Here is a 9,176-nt window from a genome sequence, read left to right as displayed (position 1 = left end):
TGAACTCATGTTTAGTAAGTCAGTGCAATACCCACTGAGCCAAGCCAACTATGTACTTCGAGTGGGGCTAAATGTAGACAGAGAGCATAGTATACCATGTGGTCGGTGGCGTAGACGGAGAGGCTTCGGTTTTAGTAAGATTTTATTATGTTGACATGCAAGTCGGCGTGCAAATTTAGTAGAAACACAGTTGCAATGCTCACCCCCTCACTAGCCCAGTTAGGAGCAAATCAGTAGGACGTTAAACCCCATTTCATTTCATATCATTTCACCCCACCACCGCACAGCACAGCACGCCGCATGACGTGTAGTATGTCCATAGTCATTAGTTTGTGGTGCAGAAAAGTAGGACGATAATTAACGTTGCAAAGCAGTGTTGTTTCAGGGTTTTCCAAGTAGACGACTTAGTAAGGTTAGACGTTTGGTCATATCCAGATCACATAAATGCAAATCCGTCTCATACTCGATAATCGGTAATGCTTATTGCTAACTGGTGTGAGAGTTTGGATATTCTTACAAATTATGCTTCGAACTATATCATATTATGGCCGTTTGGAAACGCATATGGAGTCTCAAAATTTATTTCCTTTATATTAATTTCTTTGAATTAATAGTTTCACATTGACTAACCTGGCATGCAAGCATGAAAAGACAGAATACAGACTTCGCCATTCTTTGTCGAAACAAAATTCAATACGCTACCACATCGACAGAAACAAGAACCAAATGGGCGGATAAACAGTTGCTCAAGACAGAACACAGCTATCGCCATTCTCTACAAGCCATCCATCTTATCAATTTAGGAGACAGTGTCCGGATATTTTGATAGAATCTATGACCGAGTCGAGCTGTTAGAGTAATCAAATAACGAAGGAAGACAATCTCAGGAGTCACTGGCTGTAGTTGGGAGATGAAGAGGATAACAAGTAGATTGAATGACCAGTTGATGGCTAAACCATTGATTATAACCTTTAAATGACACCCTAGACAGGCCGCTACACTGACCAGTAGTAGCCAGTAAAAGTATAAGTGAAATAGTTATTAGTTGATAACTGGACTATAAAAGTATTACTCCATGCAGTCAATCAAATATTAGTAATTATGATAGAAGTTTTTATTATAGAGAGGGAATGCGTTGATGACTGTATTATGAGTTATAGAGATGATTAATAAAGTAGAAAAGGTCCATGCTGTGTCAGATTATATCAATTTCTGGTCTGATTTAAAAGGAGCCTTCGTTTCCGAACATGTTGGATGTGTCTAATCAGATCAACATGCAAGGGAGATTTAGATATAATGAAGTCTGACCGGCAAATAATGAACTTGACGAAGTTGGAAATCGGTGTCCGGCTCGGCTTATTTGAAACCCCCGGTTCTATAAATGTGCCTTAAAGATATCTTGAGGTTTTAGACATCTTCGATGTTCGGTAAAAAATGGTTTTCGATTTACTGGGATTTACTTGTTTTTGCACCACTAAAATTTATATTTCGCACATAATTGTGCTGAGGAATAAACAAAAGGTGAAAAAATTTATAAAGGATCGAAACTGAGTTTTCAGATTGTTAAGGAAGAGGGAGGGGGTGGGTTACATAATTCACGTAAAAACCCTTGACAAATGCAATTCGAAATAAGAGAAGGTCGTAGAGCCGCTATACGGACAAAATTTCCTTCATTTATAGCAGACTGCTGTTTGCCGTCTTCAATCTTCATTCGTCCAGTTAATGTTAATTCCCATTCCATTTCATTATTGTTTCCTTGTGCGTTTAACGGAATCTTAGGACAACTCGAACAGTATAGATGAAATTCAACAATAACAGTTTTAACTGTATATTCGGTCGGGATATTTTGGACGTCCTGCATTCGTGCAGTTCTCAACGTGCTTTGAATGATGTCAACCAGCCTTGATGAGTGATGCATTGTTTCTTGATGCGACGATCCTATGTTTAGAAAAACGTTCATTAGGCAGTATGATTACAGACACAACGGTGTATCTCTGTAATTAAGAGAACAATCAACGTCAAACCCTCCAGCATCTCACCTCCCTAATTCAATTTGGTAGAAGAGGTTGCGTGAGTGGAAAAATAACCAAAATGGCAATGTCTTTTCTACTGTCTTATTTTAGGAAATTAAAGACTGGCTGTGCCAAAAAAAAGGGCCTTTTAAAAAAAATTCACACGAATCAAACGAAACAAGGGGCTATTTTAGAATTAAAAAACCCAAACAGAATGTGCTTACGGAAATGTGTTTAAAATAAAAAAAATATTTTATTTATATCCATAAAATCTCATCAAGCCCTTTGTGCTATATTAAGAATTTATTATTAGCACGACTAGCGTGTCTAGAAACTGGCTACTCCTGAATGTTTTTCCTCCATCCCAATGTTTACTTTTTCATCAAGATACTGCTGACAAGATCAGATTGACATGTATAATCTCGTTTTTAAGAACAAAGATTCACTGTTAATGCCACTTAAATCGATTGAGCAGGCAGAGCGACAAAAAAGTTCATTATTCAAATTATAGACATGTTATTTAGATCGTAATTAAAAAAGAAAATAAGTGAAAAAACGTGGACAATCTATTCACCATGGTGAGGAGGTTCACCAAGGCTGCGAGTCTTCCCATAGCACACGAAATATCACTGTCTTCCATACCACTAAAGTAATAATTCTTACACAAATTAAATACAACTCGAATCATTATTATACAGACGTATACAAATAAACGTGAAATTCAAATGGTTAGCACTTATATATTAATATATTATTTTGGTAATAGTCGTTTCGGTTGTATAAAGTCCAGAGAGGAGAGTTGTCTAAATAAATGCACTGAGTGGATGTCAAGCCCCATTATTTCCTAATACATGTACAAAGAAACCTAAGAGTTTACATGTAACATCAATAATCTGGTACACTCTTACATCAAGTGCCTCCCTAATCAAATGTTTCAGGTGGAAAATCTTTATAGAACAAGTAAATGGGCTGTATAAACGTCCTTATACGTATTAAATCACAAGTACATTTGCCACCCATCATTGTAAGATAGACAAAAGTGGCATTGGCCTGGCGGTGCCAATATCTTTGATGGATTGTAATCCTTACCCAATAATTAGGACAACCAGTCCACAAGTTTAACTAGGCAATATAACATTTACCAGGAAAATAAATATAAACAAGCCAACAGTGAGGCTGATGTACGAAAGCCCAGAAGACTCATTCCAAATTCCAAATGCGAAATTCCGAATTCATGTCTTACCAATAAAATAGCAAATTGGCAGCCCCCCCCCCCCCAATTAAACAAATTAGAATTTAAATAAATTGTAATTTTACACAACTAATTAGTGCTAGTTTACCTATCTGATGCCTGGGCCAGATAAACACATGTTCCAAATTACTAGATTCGAAATTCCAAATTACTAGATTCGAAATTCCAAATTCCAAATGGGAAATTCCAAATTCGACATAATCACGTGACATCATGGCTGCTGCAGAGAAGAAAAGTGTCGCCGATGCGGGGGGATTTGACCTATACATTTAATATCCGTGGAACATTTACCCTGGGAACTGAGTAAGTGATCAAGTACTGCAACTGATATGCCACCGATCACCAAACTGTTCACATCTGCCGAAGCAAACCGGAACTGGAATATTGGTATTATATTCTACCTGATTAGTCAAAAGCCAAACCTGATCCGATTGGTCGGATCGGATTTGGAATTTCGCATTTGGAATTTGGAATTTGGAATTTTGAATGAGCCTTCTGGGCTTTCGTTCGGATGTCCCCAGCCGAAATCCCAAAATAAATAGATGACACATATTAATTAATCGCACATTTATTTTTTTCAAAAGTATCAAGAATTCAAACTGATTATCAACTATACACTAAGTTTCATCACTCTCTATCGGATAGAATCAAAGTTATCTTGTCCCAAGGCATCAACCAATGAAATTGCTTAGCACAGCTTTGCTTTAGCTCGAAATGTTAATCATTGAACTCAGTCAAGACATTCACCTAATGAACATCTACATTAAGTTTAAGCATTCTACCTCAATTAAAAGCAGAGTTGTTACGTTCCATAGTCTTGACCAACCAAATTGCTTATCGCTCCTTAGCCTAAGCAGAAAATTCTCATCATCGAACTTAGTCAAGGTAATGATATAATGAATCTATAATCGGAGTTTCATCACTCTCACTTAATTATAACCAAAGTTATCGTGCCCCAAAGCATCAGCCAATCAGATTGCTTATCTCTGCTTACAATAAGCAGACAATGTTTATCATCGAACTCCATCAAGGCATTGGCCTAATAAACACCTGCACCAAGTTTGAACATTCTAGCTCAATTAGAAGGAGAGTTATTGAGTTCCAAAGTCTCGGCCAATCAAATTGCTTATCGCTCTGCTAACCCTGAGCAGAGATTGCTCATTATCGAACTTAGTCAAGGTATTGATGTAATGAAACTATACACCAAGTTTCATCACTCTCACTTATCAATTGCTTATCTCTGCTTACCCTAAGCAGAAAACGCTCATCTTAGAACTCTATCAAGGCAGTGACCAAATAAACACCTACGCCAAGTTTGAACATTCAATCTCAATTAGAGGTAGAGTTATTGTGTCCCAAAAAGTGTGACGGACAGACAGACGGACGGGCGGACGGACGGACGAACGGACGAACCCATATTAATAGTCCCCTTCTTTCTTCGAAAGGCGGGGAACAATAACTTTAAATAAATCTTAAGAATAACTGTAGACTAGTCTAATTATCTACTTAAATAAATGCACAGACTTAAATGCGCTTAGATTGAGATCTATTTAGCCCGAATATTTAGTTCTGTAAAATTTGCATTTTTTTTCTTTTAAAACAATATTTTATTCATGTTGTCTGAATGGGATTGGGTAACAGGCTAAGCCTATGTAGAACCTCTCTCCCTTTGCAATTGAATACAATATAATCTTAACCTCCTCCATTTAGATTTATAAAACCTAGTATGGCGTCAATTTACTTTGATCTTGGGGGTAAATTCTGTGTGTGAAAAAACGTTCTGGTACAGGAGGTTATTTTAAACTTTATAAAACATAGTTTGTTTAGAGAACATTCTATACTTTATAATGCATTATTTGTTTGAAGGGTATTCTAAAATTTACATTACAGCTGTAATTAAAGTAAAGTGCTTCTATCTCAGTTATTGTGGAAACAGATAACGAAGTAAATGTATGTAACGTGATGATGAGAAGACGTCTGTTTGACATATCATTAAATGTTCACTTATTTAATATATTAAATATTTAATAATCTTTCTCTTTTTGTATTAAAATAATAATCGTATATTTGTGTGTAATTGTCATTAATTCATACATTTAAAGTACTTTATTAATTCATCTCTTAGTTTGAATCTATTTTTTACATCCATGCATTTATTCATTCATTCATTCATTCAGAAACTGTATATAAATAAAGTATTAGTATGTACATATTTCTAAAAAGCCTTAGGCCTTAGACTTTTATAAATGCAGTCCTTATTATTATTATTTTCATTATTATTAAACTAAAACCAACAGTACAAATTAAAAAAGGAGTAGAATTACCAAATTTAGACGTAATTTCAGGACTGTCTTAGTTTTGCTGTTATTATTATTTCATTACTTAGATATATTGAAATTCACTTAGGTGATTGGCAATAGGTTTCCCCTTTTTCACTTGACTACGCAGTTTAGTCTGATATGTTTAGATGACAAAGTATGTGACCAGTCAGACAAATCAGTCAATTCACTGATACAATTTGCGAATCGTTGACCAAAACACTTAATAATGCTTTGCTCTGTGCTGTTATATTCAATAATTAAATGCATCCATTAGGTCTATATCTTGATTACATTATTATACAAAAATAGCTTGCCAGGTAAAGAACCAGCAGCATAGGTGTATGTGTAGTCAACAAGGGTTATCACATATACTTTTGTGGTTAATGGGAGCATTTACAAGACATTAAAAACTGATCAAAAGTAACTGATCAAAAGTTCTAGGGAGACAAGAATGAAAGAAATGCTTTGTGGGGCTAATGAAGACGAGCATATGCCATACGGGAAATTTTGCCCGTACAGTGGCCTACTACTCTTATATCGAATTCCAACTGCCAAGGATCTTTTCAGTGCACGCCAATGTGTACACGGGGCCTCTTTTTTTGTCCCATCCGAACGACTAGACAGCTGTCCTCGTCAGGCCCTCCGTCCTGCACCACTGACAAGGGGAAACCACGCTCGAAAATCCCAATGAATTTTCTCGGCCAACACCGGGATTGAACCCGCGAACTCCAGGCTAGCGAGCCAGTGTCTTACTCACTTAGCCACCGTGGCCCCTGGTTCGATAATGAAATATTGGGCAATGGAAAAAGAACATAAACAGAAAGGAACAAAAAAAGTCATATTTTAAAGAGGAGCAATACTCTCAATGGTAAAAAAAGTGACTTGTGAGTTTCAGTCTACTATTTAAATGGACAATTACCTCTTTACTCGTCAGTTGCATCGTTTACTCTTTTGTGGCTGAATTTGGGTCTGGGTTAGACCACTGTTAGTCTGGAGGCTTAGCGCGGGGGGGGGGGGGGTCCATCAAATAGGCACAAAACCAGACCCAACTTTTCTAGAGTGAAATTTTGCGTAGAATACGATGCCGAGTGGTAATCAGTCCGCCGTTGGGGCGTTTTCGAGATATTCGGGGTCAAAGGTCAAATGGGTTCATTTGCACTGAAAGTGAATGCGCGGTCATTCCTGTATCATGAAAATAAGCTGAAAATGATCGAAAGTAATCACACTTTCAATAAAAATGCAAACTCGCTAAATTCACTTTTGTTCTTTGTGACCCCAGAGGTCAAAAGGTCACATTTTCCGTTTTAGCACCAGGAAGATTTAAAGTAACAAATGTCAGCGTAAAATTTAAAAACTAAAGCGAAACCTGTTCTAATTAATAATAGGAACATTTAAAATTTATCTTTAGGTGGTCTTAGCACCGAACTTTTACTTTGGAACGTCGAAAATGATCTTGCATAACAGAACCAAAACGCTTCGAAGCCTGTTTCAAAAATACACAAAAACTGTTAAATCAAAATCTCTCCGGTCTATGTTATTGGTTATCAAGGGGTGTAAGGCAGCTATTCACATTTTGACCTTTTAATAAAAAAAACCCAACAATTTAATGTCATTTATATTAATTTAATAAATGACATTTCACACCAATCAGATGGTGTTGCGTTTTTGATAGCTAAAGGGATTGGGAATAAAAATGTATTTTTTTTTAAGTCCCCTATTCCGTTGGCAGATATGTTTGTTTTGTTCCATTAGTATATCCATGTTATTAATTTCAACTGTTAAAATTGATATTGTTTGAATCTGATGATGTGAAAGCTGCCAGGCGAATATTCAATTCAGTAGTTGACTGTCAGTAATTGACTGAATCAGAAGATGTTGAGAGAAAAAGCCAACTGGAGACTAAAGGGGGATAACTCTACATTACCATGGCTCTTGTAATTGGCCACAGATCACCAATGATTTCCCCATTAGACCGTCTCTAACCTTTTCCCAAATTTTTGTTGCATAGAACGCTTTCTTCCACAGATGGAGCAACATGTAGCAACCTCTTGCCCAAGAGCATGTATGAGGTTCATCATGAAAAACTTGAGATACACAAGCTGGAAGTAGAGACAAATAACATGCAATTTTCCGCCCTACCTTTCAACCTAACCAATCTTAATTCTTGTATTCTTCCACCTCAAAATCATAAATAATCACAAAAACCTGGCAGAAAATGTATATTCAAACCCTTTTCTTTAATTCTACACCAAAAAGCCAACTGGAGACTAAAGGGGGATAACTCTACATTACCATGGCTCTTGTAATTGGCCACAGATCACCAATGATTTCCCCATTAGACCGTCTCTAACCTTTTCCCAAATTTTTGTTGCATAGAACGCTTTCTACCACAGATGGAGCAACATGTAGCAACCTCTTGCCCAAGAGCATGTATGAGGTTCATCATGAAAAACTTGAGATACACAACCTAACCAATTTTAATTCTTGTATTCTTCCACCTCAAAATCATAAATAATCACAAAAACCTGGCAGAAAATGTATATTCAAACCCTTTTCATTAATTCTACACCAAAAAGTCAACAAAGATCGCCATGCAAAGCGGGGAAAAAGAGAAAGAAGGAGGGGGAGAAAGACGGCGTAGGAATAATTGGTGAGCTGTGTCCTATATAGGGGTTAAACTTCTGGTGGAAGCAGACATTAAATAAAACTATTTCACACACACACGGTATCAGCGAAGGGCCTTTTTATTTGCATCCCATGTATTCTGGCAACATGCCTGTGAAATTGTGCCAAAATTAAAAATTCTTTCTTATTAAGTTAAAGGAAATATTTGAGTTCTGTGAACTGCATAGAAAATACTCATAGTTTTTCAAAGCCTCGAATAGTGTATCAATTGTAGCTGCACATAAGAAAGGATGCGGGTACAATGTTGTAGCTAACTGAATAGACGTAATTAGACAGGCCACAGATCACCAATGATTGTCCCATTGACATATTAATGAATATATATATTGTGGAAACCAAATGAATTGAGCAGTAACTCTTCAGATTATCATGTTCTCCTTATAAGACCTTTTCATCCCATTCATTAGTTTTAGAATAGTATAGAACCACTTCAAGAAAATGTTTATCATCAATACAACAACATCTACAAATAGTGTGATATAATATCAGCTAGCCTAATTCTCCAATGTTGCAATTTGTGCTCAAACGTCAAATAAAGCCCCAAATCCTGCATTTATACTCTGAGAATTTAAATTTTCTGGTAGTGCGCCCCCCCCCCACTCCCCATGTTACAGTGTCAAACCGAGTATAACAAATGGATGTATACCTACTGTTGCGAATAGAGCATGCATACAGTCATTATATTGGTAAATTGCATTCTCTTCAATTCAAAAGACCTGTGTTAGTCGAGGACTTGCATCTGAAATGTCTATGTTTGTAGTCTCAAAATGATCAAACCTCACTACTAGTGCACTTGAAGACTAAAGGGGGATAACTCAACAACACAATATCAATGCCCGATCTAATCAAAGTTGAGGTCCCCTGCTGATGTTTTTAGGATGATTAGATAACGACCCATACCACAAG

Source organism: Patella vulgata, chromosome 6 (genome assembly GCF_932274485.2).
Source record: "Patella vulgata chromosome 6, xgPatVulg1.2, whole genome shotgun sequence".
NCBI classification, from domain to species: Eukaryota; Metazoa; Mollusca; class Gastropoda; family Patellidae; genus Patella; species Patella vulgata.
The sequence above is the reverse complement of the archived record's forward strand: the minus strand, read 5'-3'. Positions refer to the sequence as shown.